An 18,365-nucleotide genomic window follows, 5' to 3' on the forward strand; every position below is an offset into this window, starting at 1 on the left:
AGAACAAAAAATGAGTAATTACCTTTCCACACGTTTGGGGTGGTTCTTGAACACTTCTTAGCTTGGCACCTATAATCCTAGCTACTCAGGAGGCTGAGGTATGATTGTGATTCTATACCAGCCTGGGCAAGAAAGTCCATCAGACATTTCTCTCCACCCAAAAATCTGGAAGTAAAGCTGTGCTTCAAGTGCTAGACCACTAACTAGCCTTCTGAAAAAGCTCAAGGACATCAAGTGCCCAGGCCCTGAGTTCAATCCCCAGGATTGCACACACACACACACACACACACACACACACACACACCCTGTGCACGAAGCCATTGGGTTTCTGGGCAAGAATGTGAGATCCTCTCATGAGGCACAGCTGTGGGGTGACAGCAGAGGACCCCGAGGTCCTGATTTCCAGAACCCCGGTGCCACGTGAGTGCACTACTGCCATCCCTGCACTGCAGCTGCAGCGGAGCTGCCTGGAGGCCTCAGACCCTGAACTCCAGCCTTGCGGATGCTGGCAGCTATGGCCATGAATGGAATGATCGCCTCCACGCGGTCAAGATTGCCCTGTGGTTTCTGAATTCTGGATTCCGTGTGGTACTTTGGTTTGATCTGCTTTCCAAAAATAAAGACCTTGGTTCGTTCAGTGACCTGTGTGTCGGTGCTTGAGCTGGGGAGAAGCCGTCCTGTTGTGTTCGCTGTGAAGATAATTCACCCAGAGCAGGTCTTTGGCTTCCGGCTGGGCTGGGCCGCCTGGCTCACTGGACTGAGTTCGGTTCCAGCCTTAGGCATCACGATGGCCTCGGCCTTCCTGTAGCTCCATTCACTGACAAACAAAGCCTGCTTTGTTCACCGATGGTATGGCTGCTGTGTAGAGTGCCGCCCCGCCTGGGCCAGCCCAGCTTTGTTGGGAAGGTCGTAGTGGAGTGGACTGTATCGTCCCCAGAGCTCTCTGCCCCGGAAGTCATGGCTGTCATGTGGCTTTTGTCATTTGGCCAAGTCTGGAGTTGCTCAAGTTATTGTGTCTCGCCCTAGTTCTAAACTGAAATAGCCAGGTGTTGGTGGCTCAAGCCTAGAATCCTGGCGACTCAGGACACTAATCTAAGAATCGTGGTTCAGATCCAACCCAGACAGGAAAGTCTGTGAGACTGTTACCTCCAGTTAACCATGAGAAATCTGGAAGTACAGCTGTGGCTAGAGGTAGAGCACTAGCCTTGAGCAAAGAGATGAGGACAGTGCCCAGGTCTGAGGTTAAGCCCCAGGACTGACAAAAAAAAGGAAACTGAAATATGGGTCCTGGGGAGTTTCGGGTTGGGTGCCTGAAACAGGAAGCATTCATTGGTCATTCCAGTATATGGTGCAGTGTGTGTGTGTGTGTGTGTGTGTGTGTGTGTGTGTGTGTGTGTGTGTCCTTATGTTTTTGTGTGTCTGTTTGTGGATTTGAACTCAGATCCTTGCACTTTCCAGGCAGGCTCTCTCTGCTTGAGTTCTAGACCAGACACAGCTGTGCGTCGTCTTCTCTATGGTTCCTTCTCTGGCTGAGGAGCATTGGTCTGGATCGTGTTGGGAAGAGCTGCAGTGGAAACTCGTTTGTGCTCAGCCACTGGCAAAGGGCCTCGAGGTAAGACGCTCTGGGTTTAGATGATAGAATCACATGGCCTACAAACCCCTACCAAAATGCTCAGTGTGATTTCCAGCCAGCGACTGCCATCGTCCAGGTAAGTTTTGTTTTTTTTTTTTTTTTTTTTGCGCTGGTTGTGAGGCTTGAACTCAGAGCCTGGGCACTGTCCTTGAGCCTCACTCTGCTCAAAGTCTGCCCTCTACCACTTGAGCCACAGCACCACTTCTGGCTTTTTCTGTGTATGTGGTGCTGAGGAATTGAACCCAGGGCCTCATACGTGCTAGGCAAGCACTCTACCATTAAAGCCACATTCCCAGCCCCTCCCGGTAAATTTTGCCAGGTGCTGTGGCCCCTGCCTATAACCCTTCTACCTACTCAGGAGATAGATCTGAGAACCACAGTTTGAAGCCAACCCACGCAGAAAAGTCTATGATACTCTTACCTTAACTGCACAAGCAAAAGCAGGAGCAAAGCAATCAAAAGCAGTGGTTCAAGTGGTAGAGTGCCAGTCTTGAGTAAAAAAAAAAAAAAAAAAAGTGAAGAAACGGAATGGGCTGTGGGTCCTAACTCCAGTACACACACACACACACACACACACACACACACACACACACACACACACACAGAGAGAAAACTTCAGCTAGGCACTGGTGGCTTATGCCTATTATGTGTACTCAGGAGGCTGAAATCTGAGGATCAGGGTTCAAAACCAACATCGGCACGAAAGTTGTGAGACTCTTATCTCCCATTAAACACCAGAAAACTGAAAGTTACACAAATTCAAAGTGGTAGAGCTCTGGTCTTAAGCTCAGAGACAATGCACAGACTCAGAGTTCAAACTCCATGACCGACCAATAAGAAAAAGAAACATTTCCATTCTCCCCCTTCCCAAACTCCTTTGTCCTCTGGATTCACTGGTAAGCAGGCCCCACTGTGTGTGTGTGTGTGTGTGTGTGTGTGTGTGTGTGTGTGTGCACACGCGCACAAGGTAGGGGGTTCTTCCCTGAGCGTGTGTTTCGTGTCACTGAGATACTCATAAGGCTGGGGTTTCCGTGGCAGAAGGAACTACATTTCCTTCCTTGTTTATATGTGAATGGTGTTTTACACCTATCCCCCACCCTGCACACACCCCAACATGCCACAAACCACAGCTGCCGACTGGCACACTGTCAAACAAGCAGCTATGTTTGTGAGCGCCGGGCAGGCGCTCTGCCACTCCCAGCTTGCCCTCGGCCAGTTTTCTTGCCATGGTTTCATTGCAGGTGAAGAGGTGGGGTGCGATGTGAGAGGGGATTGGCTAACAAGTTGTCATGCTAGGGGGTGCTGGCACAGCTGCCGGCTCTGTTGGGCTTGGGGCACAGCTGAGGACAGTTCTGGAGTTGGAGGCGTGGCCAACAAGACCCAGGTGGGCTTTGCGCTGCTGGCCCTGCCCAGCTGAAGGAGGACGCGCCCCGAGGTGTGGGGTGGGGGACGTGGAAGAGGCGGATGGGGCATGGTCTCAGCACCTCGGTTTCTTGCCCGGCCCTACAGATCTTCTGGTGGCATCAGGAAGGTGAGTGGAATGAGGAAGGGTGAATTAGCTTGACAACCTGTCACCCCACTTTCCCGTGGGCAGACCGGGGGAGAAACACCAGCCACACAGGTGTGTCCTGATGCTCTTAGGCAAGTGTCCCCTTTCCCACTTGGCAGATGAGGAAACAGAACTTCTAAGGGGCCCTCCGGCCTGCACCCCTTTTTCCTGCTGTGTTGTATTCCATCACCTAGCTGAACACGCGCGGGTGTTTTTCCAGTTTTGAGCCGTCACAACGTGGCTGTGGACAGGTGCTTTACTTCTGGGTGGACATGGCAGCGTGGGGTGGCAGGGGCTGGGTATGTGTTTGGCTTTTTTGGGGCGGGGGAAGAGGAGAGGGGAAGTACTGAGGTGTAAACTCTGTGCCTCTCTGCCTTTCTTCCCCAGCCACGGCCCACTGAAGAAGCACAGTTGACTTCCTAGCATGGAGCCCCGTGTAGTGAACGAATTGTGAATTTGTTTGTGTCCTTGCCTCTTGAACAGGTGTATACAATAGTGGTGTGTGGACTCAGTTTCCCTCTGACCTTCCCATTTTCCACCTGGACATATGCAGAGCCTTATTGCTTCCTGTCCTTTTTGTTGTTGTTGAGGGAGTCCAGAGAGGTTGGGACACTCTTCTAATCACACCCAGCTAATGAGGAAGGAAATGAGCCATCATCACCCCACTCTTCCCCTCTCCCGGACCCCCAAAACCTCACTGGACCCCAAGCTTCTCCCTCTTGTACTCAGACCAGCGGTGCCTTTGGCTCTTTGAGTCAAACTTAACTGCAACTTTTTAAAAAAATTTTTATTACTTATTGTATTTTGTTACGTTTCTCCAGTCTGGAACTGGCTCTGACTATAGGAAAGAAAACCAAGCAACAGAACGATGGGGTGGCTTGGCTGGGGTTGAAGATCAGCCTCGAGCAGAACTGGCCAGAGTCGTGAGTTCCAGGTTCAAACCTCTCACAACCCACACCCTGAGGGAGGCTTCCTTTTTACTCCAGTACCAACACAAAGACCTAAAAGGAAGCAGGTGAAATCTTTTTTTTTTTTGTGGGTCACAGGGCTTGAACTCGGCCTGGGCGCTGTCCCTGAGCTCTTCAGCTCAAGGCTACCGCCCTACCCTTGAACCAAGCCCCACTTCCCATTTTTCTAGGGGTTAATTGGAGATAAAGAGTCTCTGGTCCTTTTGTGCCCGGGCTGGCTTTGAACCTCGATCCTCAGATCTCAGCCTCCTGAGTAGCCAGGATGACAGGCGTGAGCCACCGTGCACACGGCTTGAAATCATTTCTTAAGATTTTGTTGTTGGTGGTCATGGTGCTTGAACTCAGTCCCTGAGTTTCTTTTGCTCCAGGCTTGCTCTCTTAGCACTTGAGCACTACTTCCAGCTTTGGGGGGGCGGGGGTTAACTGGAGATAAACCCTCAGGGACTCCCCTGCCTGGGGATTAACTGGAGATGATAGACACTCAGGGACTCCCCTGCCTGAGCTGACTTTGAACCCACATTTTCAGATGTCAGGCTCCTTCATATTGTAACCCTGGATCTCATCCTGAGTATATCTGATATCTGAAGCTCCGGATAGAGCAAGTGTGGATCATGTTTGCCTGGTAAATATTTGGTTGGGCTGTCTGTCCATCTGCCTGTCAGCTTATTAGTTCTTTCCAGCTGGGCTGGGTGTCATCTGCTTGCAGGACTGCTCGATGAGTTGAGTGGGTGATGGATTAACATGGAATGGAAGGTTTCTGGGGCACAGTGGCTGTGTTTCAGATGCTGGGAGCCCCGGTGGCCAGTGGTAGCCGTGCGGGCTGGTGTGTGGCGGCCCAGTCCCGCCCAGTGGGCAGGGGCAGGGGTGATCCTCAGTGATGGAAAACTTGGATGGGAGGGGTTGGATGGGGGGCATCTGGCTCTGCGCCCCGGCGTGCACTGGTGCAGGTTCATTTCCTGGCAGCCCTTCCAGTGGGGAGTGGGTCTCCCCTGATGCCCTCCTCTGTCACAGGCCTGTCCTCCTAGCTGGGTCCCCCCAGAACCTGTGCAAACGTTAGAAGGCATCGCCCTTCTGGAAGGTTCCTGGGAGCCGGGCTTGGAGGATGGCCGGTGTGTCACACAGGCGCATGATCAGATGATGGTCTGGGTTCCGGGACAGCGTTTCACACCTAGAGATGGGGACCCCAAGCTTCGGGTCACTGAGCATCCGTGACAGCTTCCAAGCCATGGTCAGGCGGGGCGTGGAGCTCGCTTGGCAGTGCCAGGATGCGATGGCTGTGTCTTCCATCTGGTCCTGGTGGCCTTCCATCACCTGCCACCTGACCCTGCCTGTACACATGCAGCTTTCCTCCCGTCCATCCATCCTGCCCCCACCCTCCTGTCCATCCATCTGTGTGTCCATGCAGCTTTCCTCCCGTCCATCCATCCATCTGTACGTCCGTCCATTTTGCCTGTTCATCCTCCTGTCTGTCCATCTACCCCTCTGTCTACCCATCCTCCCATCAGTCCTTCCCTCCACCCGCTCGGTTTTGACAGTGAAGTGACAACCTGTGTGCTGGGACGGTCACTGGGGACTTGGCATCCCTTCCTGACCCAGGAGGGAGACTCGGGAGAGGAGCAGACACATCATGGAAAGTTCTGGATACCCCTGGCACGTGGTGCAAAGTCGGAACTGAGATCAGCAAGGTCATTTTCTAAGGATGGGGGGCCTGGATCCCCTCACCAGGCTGGGGCTCATGACGACCTCCCCATCCTCAAGTGGGCCCCCCCAGCAATGAGGTGGGGGAGATCCCAGTCCTCTCCTGCTCCAAGCTTAGCCTCTTTTGTGCCCCTCATGCCTGGAGCCCCCCCATCCCCTTCCCTAGGGTCCCCCTGACAGTGGTTTGTGGAGCCTCTTCCGTTCTCCCTGTGAACTTCTTTGTTAAAAAAAAAATAAAGCCTTTGTCAGGAATGTGGGATGGGGTCCAGGCTGAGACTTGGGGGTCCCCTCCGAGGAGTCTGTTGTCTCTCCTCCCCATCAGAGATCCAAGTCAGGGGCCCAGGCTGTCATTTCCAGACGGCTAGGTCTGGCGGGATAGCCGGTGCCGTTAACCTCCCTGCATGGGGACCCCGCCAGCCGAGGGCTTGGGCCGGTGGCACATTCCTGTCTATTGGGGGGACATACCTGCAATGCGTTTTGTGTGTATGCCAGGCCTAAGACTTCAACTCAGGGCCTGTGCTCCATCCCTCAGCTTCTTTGTTCAAGACTGGAGCTCAACCACTTGAGTCACAGCTCATTTCTGGCTTATTATTATTATTATTATTATTATTATTATTATTGTAGTTTAGCATAGATAAGAGTCTCATGGTCTTTCCTGCTTGTTCTGGTTTTGAACCACCATCCTCAGATCTCAGCCTAAATAAGGGCCTCTGTCCCTGGGTCTGGGCCATACCTTCAGTGACATCACCTCACCGGGATTTTACTGAACACTTGCTGTGCCCTCTGGCAGGAAGCCCTGCCCGCTCGCTCGTCTGCATGCTCGGTGTTGAGGACGGCTGTCCAGGCCTGTAGCCGTTGATTGACAGGCTTCCCTGTGCCTGCGTTCCCAGGCTGAGGGCGTTGCATTGTGGGAGCGGGAGCAGCATTCCTGCCCTCTCGGGTTGAATGCCTGCAGCTTCCCCTGGTGCTCATGGCAACCAGCGTCTCCTGGGCAGCGCGGTTGCCCTGGCTGTTCACTGCTCTGTTCTGACCACTGGGCTCAGCCCCGTGAGAAGCCGCGCGCCCTGGGGACCTGCATTCCACTGGGAGCTGGCTATGGGCTGTCTCGCCATGGCAGGGCTTGCTGGGGGGCAGCAAAACGCAGCCTGGCCACCTCACAGAGCCCCCAAGTCAACATGGGGGCAGCGGGGTACCTTAGGGTCACTGAGGAGAAGGGATTGGGGAGCAGCTGCCAGGCCCAGCTCTTGTTGCTACTGAGAGCCCAAGGCAGGGGCACGTATGAGAAATTCAGTACAGCCAAGGTTTAATTCCCTCCCTCCCCTCCCTCCCTCCCTCTTCCCCTCCTTTCCTCTCTCCATTCCTCCTCTTCTCCCTCTCTCTCCATCACCGTTCCCTTCTCTTTCTGAGGGGTGGGAATGGAACCCACCGCATGTGCATTCTGCGTGGTCCATGGTTGACCTCCAAGCCTGGGCCCTGCCACTGAGCCACATTTCAACCCCACGCAAGTGTCCAGGAGCCAGTGGCATTGCTGAACTGGGTTTGTTGTTTTTTTTTTTCTTTTCCTTATTTATTTATTTAATTTTTTGCCAGTCAGTCCTGGGGCTTGAACTCGGGGCCTGGGCACTGTCCCTGAACTTCTTTTGCTCAAGGCTAGCACTTTGCCACTTGAGCCACAGTGCCACTTCCAGTTTTTGATGGGTAATTGGAGATAATGGTCTCATGGACCTTCCAGCCTCGGCTGGTTTTGAACCATGATCCTCAGACCTCAGCCTTCTGAATAGCTAGGGCGTCGGCTGTGAGCCACTGCACCCAGCCAGACTCTTTTGCTGTTGTTTCACTGGCTTACAAGAGGCGTAGATTTGCAGACATCCAGACTGGCTGTTAAACACGGTTTTTATGAGAAATGATAGCAACTTATCCAAGATATGATTATCATAGAAATAAAAAGCGAGGAGTTGAGCTGGCACTGCCTTGTCGGTGGCATGGGTCACGTGAGCCGAGCCAGTCCCACCTCCTCCCCGCTACAGCCTGGTTATTTCACCGCTGCTCTCTCTGGGCTGGGAGCAGGGTCCAGTGCGCTACTATGCTGGTCTCCTGTTTGTCTTCAAGACGGGCACAGTAGCTTGGTGACTGGCAAAGTGGAAGATTTTACACCAGGGAAATTGGCAAATGCCACTCCTCAGAGCACCCGCCTAGCCAGTGCAAGGCCCTGAGTTCAAACCCCAGTAATGCCAAAAAGAAAAAGTATTCCTTATCTGACTTAGAAATAACGACAACCCCTCTGTATATCACCTTTATAATTTTTAAAAAGGAAAAAAAAAGATTTATTTATTTTTTGCCAATCCTGGGGCTCAAACTCAGGGCCTGGGCCCTACTTTTTGCTCAAGGCTAGCACTCTGCCCCTTGAGCAACAGCACCACTCCTGGCCTTTTCTGAGTCTGTGGTACTGAGGCAAGGAATCGAACGCAGGGCTTCATGCATGCTAGGCAACACTCTACCACTAGGCTATGCTCCCAGCCTGAGCTGTTTTTTTTTTTAATTTTTATTTTTTTGCTTGAGCTCAGGGCCTGAGCACTGTCCTTGGACTTTCTCAAGGCTAGAGCTCTACCACTTGAGCCTCAGCACCACTTTTTTCTATATATGTGGTACTGAGGAATCGAACCCAGGTCTTGGTGCATGCTAGGCAAGCACTCTACCACTAGGCCAAACTCCCTGCCTGAGTTGTTCTATTTTTTTTTTAAGAAATATGTATTTATTTTTTGGGGGGGCCCTTTTTTTTTTTTGCCAGTCCTGGGCTTGAGCTCAGGGCCTGAGCACTGTCCTTGGACTTTCTCAAGGCTAGAGCTCTACCACTTGAGCCTCAGCACCACTTCCGGCTTTTTTCTATGTATGTGGTACCAAGGAATCGAACCCGGGTCTTCATGCATGCTAGGCAAGCACTTTAACCACTAGGCCAAACTCCCAGCCCGAGTTGTTCTATTTTTAAAGCCAGGCACCCTCGGCGTGTACCTGCGGTCCGCAGCGAACAGAGGCTGAACAGCTGAGCTCCAGAGGACCACAGTTCTAAGCTAGTCTGGGCAGAAAAGCCTGCGATTCTCCCTCCAAAGTAAGCAGCAAAGAGCAGGGCTGTAGGGGTGGCTCAGGTGGTACAGCACCAGCCATGAGCAAGCCGAAGAAGTGCTAGGGCCCTGAGTTCAAGCCCTAGTCAAGAATGAGTCGAGTGGAGAGCTCCGACTTGGGTCTCTGTGCGGGCAGCAGGCCCTGCTCCTCTCGGGTGTTCGGTGGGCGCTGCTTCTGTGTCCTGTGCAGGGCCTGGGCCTCCCTTCCTCTGGGGTGTCACAGGTGGACAGGGTGCATGTGGGGGGGTAGACACCCGGAAGGCTCCATGCTGAGTGAGCGCAGGCCGGCTCCTTGGCCTCCCGGAACCCACGCCCCGGCCATAGTTACCATGTCCTGTGTCAACCACAGCCCAACACTACGAAATGGAACATTCCAGGACAACAAAACAACCCTCAGTTTTAAAGGGTGTCCTGCTGTAAGTAGCGTCATCTGGTGTGTGTGTGGGGGGGGGGGGAATTGGGCCTTTGTCCAGGGTCTCAAAATGTATTAATGGAGGGGGAGGGGAGGAGGGGGAGGGGCTGCATTCCCCTAACTTTCACTTAGGAATCTTCCACTCCTTTTCGGTTAGTGTTCATGGTCTCTCTGCATGGAGGGACACCTAGGCCCCCCTGGAGGTCTCCCTGGGCCCAAGACCCAAGGGACTCTGGGAGAGAAGAAGCTTAAGTCTCCCGGAGCTAACAGCTATGGAACCCCAGGGGCTGCTGGCATCCTGGGGTAAGTCGGCCTCCATCGCTGTAAACATCCGGGGGGGGGACTTGAACTGAGGACCTGGGTGCTGTCCCTGAGCTCTTCTGCTCAAGGCTGGTATTGTACCACTCCGCACCACTTCAGGTTTCTGGAGATGAGTCCTTCCTGCCCAGGCTGGCTTTGAACCAGGATCCTCGGCATGAGCCAGCACACCTCCCTCTTCCTTCCCTCTCCCCTTCCCTCCTCCTCGTCTTGGACAAGGGCTGGCTGTGGTCCCTTTGCCTCTGCCTCCCGTGTGCTGGGCTCTCAGGAGGTCTCGATCCCGTGAACTCAGTGCCAGGCTCAGCAGTGCCCGCGGGGCCCAGGCTACTGCGGGTGGCGGTGTGTCTGTGTGTACGTGGGTGCCGTTGCCTTCCAGGGGGGAAACCTCAGCTCTGCTAGTGTGGCTGGGCAGGTGTGGGGGGGATCCGGGCCCCTCCCCCGCCCCCTGACTCTGAGCCCCAGCCACAGACTGGATGGAAGTTTGCTCATTTTCTTCCTCCACCTCCAGAGCAGGGTCCGCGCTGGGGGCTGCAGCAGGGCGGGACGGGTGGGTTTTACGCTGTCTGGGATACCGGGGTACCCGGAAGGGACAGGGGGCGGTGTCTTATGCATGCATGGGGGCTCTTTCTGTCTGGGGAATTGTGCCAAGAAGGAGATGAAATGGGGAGCCTGGAGCTTCCCACGATGAGCTGGCAGAGGCCTGACCGGAGCAAAGACCCGGCAGATAGAGGGGCCATTGTTCCCGCCCGGCCGCCGGCTAGGCTGGAGCTGGCATGCCCATGTGCCCTCCATGGAGGTGGGGTGCTGGGGCTGGTGAGGGCTGTGAAGAGACACCCTTGCCCCCCCCCCCCCCGGTCCAAAGGATCCCCTGAGCACTTTCGCAGGAGCCCAGAGCTGATTGGGGGATTTCCCCTGAGAGACACTGCAGGGACACTCTCAAAAGTCTGGGCACATTTAATCGCCGACAAGACATGGACTCGATCAGAGCAGCATAGCGCTGCTGTTTCTGAAGCCCGGGGCCAGTGGCTCCCGCCTGTCAATCCAGCTACTCAGGAGGCTGAGAGCTGAGGATCGCGGTTCAAAGCTGGCCTGGACAGGAAAGTCTTTGAGACTCTCCTGGCCGGTGAACCACCAAAAACCAGAAGTGGAGCTGTGGCTCGAAGTGGTAGAGCACCAGCCTTGAGCAAGAGAGCTCGGGACGGTGCCCGGTTCAAAGCCCGAGACCAGCACAACAAGAAGAGGTTGATGAGGGGAAAACAAAAGCAGGGGCTGAGAAATCCTAGAGGCCAGACTAAGCATTGCCACGCTAGTGGACGCGGGGCCCTGGCGGCGGGCACAGCCTCCATGACCCTCTTTACAGATAGGGAAACTGAGGCTCAACGATGCCAGCAGGCAGTGTATACGTGGCCCCCACATGGCTGAGACGGCAGCGGATCCCACCACACCCGGCTGAACTGCCATCTCCCCTCCTCTCCTGTGGGCCGTGTGGTTCTCGCAGCTACGCCACGGGCTTTCAGGCTGAGCGCAGCGGCTGGCGACGGCGCTTTCACTTCAGGCTCCCTCGGTCTCCATGAAGCCCCTTTCTTTCCCCTTCTCGCCTCTGGCCTGTTGAGATCCTTTGCCCTGGAGAGTCAGGAACATGGACGAAACATCCGCCTTCCCTGCGAGCGCCTGCCCAGGCTTCCTCCGACTCCTCTTCCCTTTGTCGTTGCTCTTCTTCCGAGCTCTCCCCTCCTCCTGAGCACTTGTGAAGAGCAGCCATTGAACTGTGGCTTCCGCCTGTAATCTCAGCTCCTCACGAGGCTGAGGCGGGGAGGATGGTGGTTCAAGGCTGGCCCGGGACTCCATTTCTACCAATGGTGGGGTGTGGCAGTACCTGATGTCATTGCCCTGGCCTGCCTGACCTCAGGGCCACTCTGTCTCTGGGACCCCAGGTGGGTGCCTCGAGGGTCCCAGAGCTCGTCCTGTCTGTGAGCAGCGGGGCTCTGGTCCCCCTCCTGGACTCGCATGGCAGGAGGGAAACAGTAGCAGCGGGCGTCTTTCTTTTTAGTCAGTTATGAGACTTGAACTCAGGGCCTGGGTGCTGTCCCTGAGCCTCTCTTGCTCATGCTGGTTAGTGCTCGACCACTGTTGAGCCACAACAGTTCTTCTGGTGGTTCATGGCAGATAAGCAGTCCCTTGAAATTTCCTGCCCTGGCTGGCTTTGAACTTCAATCCTCAGCGCTCCACCTCCTGAGTAGCTGGGATGATGGCGTGACCTCCAACATGCTGGGCTGCATCACACCGAGTCTTCTCCGCGGTTCTGTCCACCCTGCCCTGAGGCTGGGCACGCGTGGGCTGCAGGGTCAGCAGGACCCGGGGCCGTGGGGGTGAGGGGTGCCGCCGCTGTGGGGTGTGGTGGAGAATTAAAAGCAGAAGCTGGCTGTGCTCTGCTGGCACAGCAGTCCCTGAAGGGGGGCGGGGGTGGCAGGGATGGTGGCAGCATGTGGCCAGCACCAGGCTGTCCCCACAGGGGGTGTCACCTCCAGGCGATGGTCATCCTGTGCCTCAGTTTCCTCAGCTGCTTGTGTCTGACAGCCCTGGCCTGAGATGGGGACCACGCCAGGCTCTGTGAAGGCCTGTCTTTGTGGGGCCACTGTGGATGCCCCACAGGGCAGTGGGTGGCCCTGTACCAGAACTGGGGGCGGACGGAGCAGGGCTTCCATCCTGCTGGTACCCCCCCCCCATTGCCCACGTTGGAGCTGAGGCGCCTGGGACCTGGCTAGGAGCCCCTGGAGACATGGGGGTCTCTTGTTCGCTGGACTGGGGCACCAAAGACCACACGGCCTGAACGCAGGCGACAGCTGACCAGCGCCAATGCCAGACATTAGCCAGGCAGGGCTACCCAAAGGTGGGGGGCTCTGGTCCCCTGACCCTGGCCTGAGGCTCTCATCACTGCTGGAAGCTCTGCTATGGGTCAGGGCCCGGCCTGCACAGCAGGAGGTGCCATGGGGGCCTGCAGGACGGGATGGGGTGGGGTGGCCTCAGTGCAGCTCATAGTTTGAACTGGCAGAACAGGACTTTGGGGGTTCAGAACACCCTTCAGGGTGGCCTCAGCATGGCGTTCACCATAGTCCAGCCATACAGCACCCAGGGACTGCCATAGCCTGGGGTCCAGCTGGTGGCCGCCTGGGACTCCAGGGAAACCGGTTGGGTTCCAATAAAACTTTATTTGTAAGCCTGGTGTGGGGAGGTGGCATTCATGTGGCCTGGGGTGGGTGACCCGGGTCTTCTGGCCAGCTCCACCCCTGCTGGCTGGGGGGGGCCCTCTGGTCTGCACCCTGAGGGTCTGACTTCCACGTGGCCCCTGGGTGCTGAGCTGCAGAGGTGAGGTGAGGAGGGGCCGGACCAGTTGGCAGGGGGCCAAGCCATGGACCCTTGGAGCCACCACTCCCGGGCCGTGGGTGTCCAGGCAAGCCTGGCGTGTGCTCTTGCCCTGTCCTGGGGCCTGTGTGTGGATCTGGGTCACCTGCTGCGGGAGTGAGGAGCAGGCGGCCGGCCCTGCCACCCCTGGGGCCTTGGCGAGCGCCTGTGCAGAACCAGCGGGAGTCTTGTGCCTGGTGTGGGGTGGTGAGTCCCAGCCAGGCTGGGGCTGCCGCGTCTTCTCCTGTGGGGGTGAGGGGTGCCTGTCACCACCACGGTGGTCACACCGAGCCTCGGGTGACTTGTCTAAGGCCATGTCTACCTGCAGCTCTCCAGATGGTCACGGCCACCAGCAGGGCCCATGGAAGGGGGAGCCCACAGCCACGCAAAGCAGGAGTGTGGCCTGGTGGTGGAGTGCTTGCCCAGCATGCACAAAGGCCCGGGTTCGATTCCTCAACAGGAGTGTGGCCTAGTGGTTAAAGTGCTTGCCTAGCATGCACAAAGACCCGGGTTCGATTCCTCAGTACCACATACATAGAAAAAAGCCGGAAGTGGTGCTGAGACTCAAGTGGTAGAGCTCTAGCCTTGAGAAAGTCCAAGGACAGTGCTCAGGCCCTGAGCTCAAGCCCAGGACTGGCAAAAAAAAAAAAGGGACCTCCGTTCTGCCCACCACACAGGACACACGGGAGGTGCAGGGGCTGGGAGGCTTTTTCCAGCTCACACAGCTCAGAACGCCCAGAGCTCGCAGCCGCCTTCCTCCAGCCTTGGCGGTGCCGCCGGCGCCCTGTGCCCTGGGCCTCACCCTGCGTCCTCACAGCTTCCAGCTGCCCAGCCTCCAGGGGGCACAGGCCCAGGGGGCGACACAGCTGCAGCCTTCGGCGTTCCCAGCCCCCCCTTACTTCCCTCCACCCTCAGCAGTGGGCTCCCTCTGGCCTGGCCAAGAGCCCCCCCAGACCAGTGCAGCCTTGCCGGCTGAGCCCCCCCCACATACACCCTGTCCTAGGGGCGGGGCCTCTGCTGTCGTCCTCCCCTTGGTCGGCCCCTTCTCACAGGTGGCGCCTGGCTCTGACTGTATTGCTCCGTAGCTGGATGACCCCTGCTGGCCCCTCCTCTCCCCCTCCCTCCAGAGGCCTCAGTCTCCCCAGCGGCCCTGGGCTGTCCTCACTGAGGAGGTGGACACGAGGTGGCCCCCTGCAGCGCCCGCCTCCTGTGAGGGTCGCCGTGACACGGGAGCATAAAGTGACCAGCCTGCCCTGCCTGGCCACGGGGCTGTGGACAAGGGCGTCCTTCCATCTTCCTCCCACCCGTCCCCTCCTCCACCTGTCCTGTCCTCCCCCGCTGACCTCCCCACGGCCATGCCAAAGGCCTGCAAGGGGCCATGCAGGCTCTCTGGACGGCATCCTCCCTGCCCCCCCCCCCCCCCCGTGGCACCTCAGCAGCCGCCCCACAGGACAGAGGTGGCTTCGGAAGGGCAGCGTCCCTGGTGCTGCCCAGGCCCCAGGCCAGGCTCCCCCAACCAAGAGCGGCCATGGGCGATGCTGCCCCCCGGTGGACACACGCAAAACCGCAGAAGAGCTGACCTGGGAGGGAGGAGGGGAGGAGTAGGAGAAGGGAGGGGGGAGAGGGGGAGAGGGGAGGAGGGGAGATTCCTCTTCTGTGTATGTGGTACCGAGGAATGGAACCTAGAGCTTTGTGCTTGCTAGGCCAGCACTCCACCATTAGGCCACACTCCCGGCCCCAGGATAAGTATTCTTTATATGGAACATCTTGCACTTATGCCCAGGGCTGGCTGGCTGGTCAGCAATTCCATCTGAATTCCTACTAAGTGGGAGGACAGACGTAAGTGCCACCAGGTCCCCCGCCCCATGCGGATAACGGATTCAATTCACTTGGTACCACTGAGGCCATGGCTCCACGTTTTGGCTTTCCGGCGGTCAGTCGAAGGGTCCCAGCCTTGCCTGCCTGGGCTGGCTTCCACGTGCAGCCCCAGCTCTCAGCCTCCCGCGTAGTTAGGGTGATAGGTACGAGCTGATGGTGCCCGGTCAGCCGTTCCATTTTAATTTGTTTTCTGTGTATGTGGTACCTAGCAATCAAACCCAGAGCTTCATGCATACGAGGCAAGCACTGGGTATCACCAAGCCACACTCCCAGCCTGGTTTTGTTGAGGGACTCACTAGCGAGGCGGGCAGCAGGCCGCCGTTCGCCCGATCTCCACCTCCCTCACGGCAGGGTTACAATGCATGCCAACAATGGCACCATGACGGTGACAGGGGATGGGACCTGCATGGCCATGGGCAGACCTGCCTCGTGTACAGTATTTTTATTTTCAGTGGGGCTTGAACTGAGGGCCTGGGCGCTGTCCCTGGGCCTTTCTGTGCTCTACCACTTCCAGGCATGGACTGCTTCCGGTTTTCTGGTGGTTCACTGGAGGTGAATCTCGTGAGCTGGGTGTGGCTGGCTCACGCCTATCATCCTAGCTACTCAGGAGGTTGAGATCAATGAATCGTGGTTCAAAGCCAGCTTGGGTAGAAAAGTCTGTGAGACTCTCATCTCCAATAAATTAAAAAGCCAGAAGTGGCTCTGTGGCTTGAGTGGTAGAGCTTTGAGCACAAAGAGGTTCAGAGACAGAGCCCAGGCCCTGAGTTCAAGCCACAGGACTGGCCAAAACAAACAAAAGGAACAATGAAATGTCCCTGGGCTTCCAGAGGGCATGCAAAAACTCTGGCATTGCCACAGAGTGGACTATTCTTCAGTTACGAACAGGAACAAAGTGCTGTCATGGGCTGCAACTTGGTCCTTGAACATGTCACAACATAGTCAAAGAAGCCACACACAAAACAGCACATAGTCCAAGGTCTATGTGCCCCAAAGACAGAAGTCCACAAAGAAAGCAGACCCCCTGGCTCCTGGAGGTGAGGGCATCTGCTAATGGGTGTGCAATTTCTTCTAGAATTGATCTCACCGTGAGACATGCAGCCCTGGGACACACTGACTGCAAACGGAACCCTTCCAAGAGGCACTGTTCCTACAGTACAGAAACGTACATGTCTATTTTCAACAAAGATCAGGTGGTGGTAGGGGCTCACATCTGTCACCTGTTATCCTAGCTGTACAGGAAGCTGAGGTCTTGAGGACTGAGGTTCAAAACCAGGCAGAACAGAAAGGCAGGCAAAATGCCAACTCCAAGATAACCAACAAAAAACCCATACTATAAGCCTTGGTTCAAGTGGTGGAGCACCAGCCAAGCAAGTTTGAGGCCCTGAGTTCAAACCCTACCACCACCTAAATGCTGAGCGGTAAATGGAGTCAGGTATCTCAATTCAAGAGACACCTGGTGGCTTGATGGCTGATGCCTGTGATCCTAGTGACTCAGAGGCTGGGATTTGAGGATTAGGGTTCAAAGCCAGCCTTGGCAGGAAAGTATATTAGACTCCTATCTCCAATAAACTGCTCAGAAAACAGGAAGTGGCGCTGTGATTCAAAGTGGTAGGGTGCCACCCTTGAGGGAAAAAGTTCAGGGACAGTGCCCAGAGCCTGAGCCCCACAATCAACAAAATGTAAAGTATCATGGACTTTTCTAGACTACTCAGGAAAAGCCAGAAAGTGGTGCTGTGACTCAAGTGGTTGGGCACCCAGGCCCATAGTTCAAACACCAGGACCAACAACACACAAACGAACAAAGCAAACCTCACCTTGCCCTGCAGCCCTGCGCTTGGCTATCAAGGTCACAGAGCTGCACTGCAGCCAACCTCGCTCACCTAGGCTACAGCCTAGAACGAGGACTACTTCCTAATGGGGCCCGGATGGTCTGGTGCCCATCCTTCTGCTGTAACAAGAGCTGGAGCCCAGGCCCCCTCTCCCCGGTGTGACACTGTGTGAGACCTGCCCTGTGGGCCACCGGAAGAAAGGGACAAGACCTCTGCGACTGAGCGCCTGACCTTGTGGGCACAGGCCAGCTGGGCCCCAGTAGTCCCGAGTCACTGGGGCAGACACCAGCTGCCTGGGGGATCTGAAAGGCCCTGCCTTTCCCCAGAAGCCTCTTTTGGGGTTTCAGAAAGGAAGTGGAGAGACAGGAAACCACAAGGCCATAAAACTCGAGGAGTGGGGTCACCTCTTGGTCCTAGGGTTGGGGGCATGGGCAAGAGGAGGGGACAGTGTCCCTCCCCCACCCCCAAGAGCATCCAGGCAGGTAAACCGCAGGCCCGCCCAGCTGGCCTGTCAGCTGTCCAGCCAGGATCATTTCTCTGCTGCCCCGGTGACTTAGGGACCAGCCAGGCCATTCTGGTGCCCCTGGAAGTAGGGAGGAGCTGAGTTTGCCCCTAAGCCTTCTGGGAACATGTAAGGCCCCAGGCATTGCAGCAAAGGGTGAAGTCAGGCGGGGAGAGACATGTTTTTCCCATTACTTCCACACCACCCAGGTTGGAACATTTGCTTGTTTCCCGTTACCCAACATCCCTTGCTCTCTTTCCTCATAAATAGTTTTGCAAGGTTTTCCAGGGAATCTGGTAGTAAGGGCCAGAGCCACGGGATAAACAGGATGCTGGTGGTAAGAAATGTCATTCCCGAGAGCCCGCCCCCCGGGGAGGGGGGCAGGGGGGGGTCTTCTTCCCCCTGGGGGCCTGGAGAGCCTGGGGGGGGGGCTTGGCATGGACAGGCTTTTTATGGCGGGCTCTTCCCACTGACATTTTCTCAGGCCCAGGAGAAAGGCCAGCCCACCAGACCCAGGAGGCCCAGATTTGGGAGGCAGAGCTGGCTGCCCTTAAAGGGCCAGGCCACCAACGCCACAGAACCAATCTCCAAAGAGGGAGCAGACCCCTACCACACACACACACACGCACACACACACACACACACACACACACACACACACACACACACACACACACACACACACACAGTGAGCATTTCCACCCGCAGCTGGGTGGGGAGGCCCATTACCCAGCTCCAGAACCCCCCCCCACCCCCCCCCGCCCGCACCATGCCACCTGGATGCCAGGACACCACCAGGCCCTTGAGCCGGGCACAGTTCTAGGTCACCCTCTTCACCTGGAGGCCCTCTCCTGGAAGGTCTTCTCAGACACTGGTGTGTCAGCTCCCAGAGGCTGAGGCTGGCAGAGGCCCCAGCTCGGGAGTGTTTAAGTGTGTGTGTGTACACACGCCAGTCCTGGGCCTTGAACTCAGGGCCGCTATCCTTGAGCTTTTTTGTTCAAGGCTGGCTCACAGCTGTCACTCTAGCTACTCAGGAGGCTGAGATCTGAGGCTCGCA

The 18,365-nt window shown here is 56.4% G+C and overlaps 1 protein-coding gene across 1 annotated transcript in view; it reads left to right on the forward strand.

Annotated features, from left to right (window-relative positions):
• The window catches only part of Litaf (lipopolysaccharide induced TNF factor), a 20,106-nt gene extending 19,465 nt beyond the window's left edge, over positions 1-641 (forward strand). Inside the window, exon 4 of the mRNA XM_090324816.1 lies at positions 1-641. This exon is cut by the window's left edge and continues 969 nt beyond it. The gene's annotated coding sequence lies outside the window, so the exon portion shown is untranslated.
• The last annotated feature ends 17,724 nt before the right edge of the window (positions 642-18,365 follow it).

The sequence above is a fragment of the Megascapheus bottae genome, chromosome 36 (assembly GCF_031878675.1).
Source record: "Megascapheus bottae isolate mThoBot1 chromosome 36, mThoBot2.hap1, whole genome shotgun sequence".
NCBI lineage: Eukaryota > Metazoa > Chordata > Mammalia > Rodentia > Geomyidae > Megascapheus > Megascapheus bottae.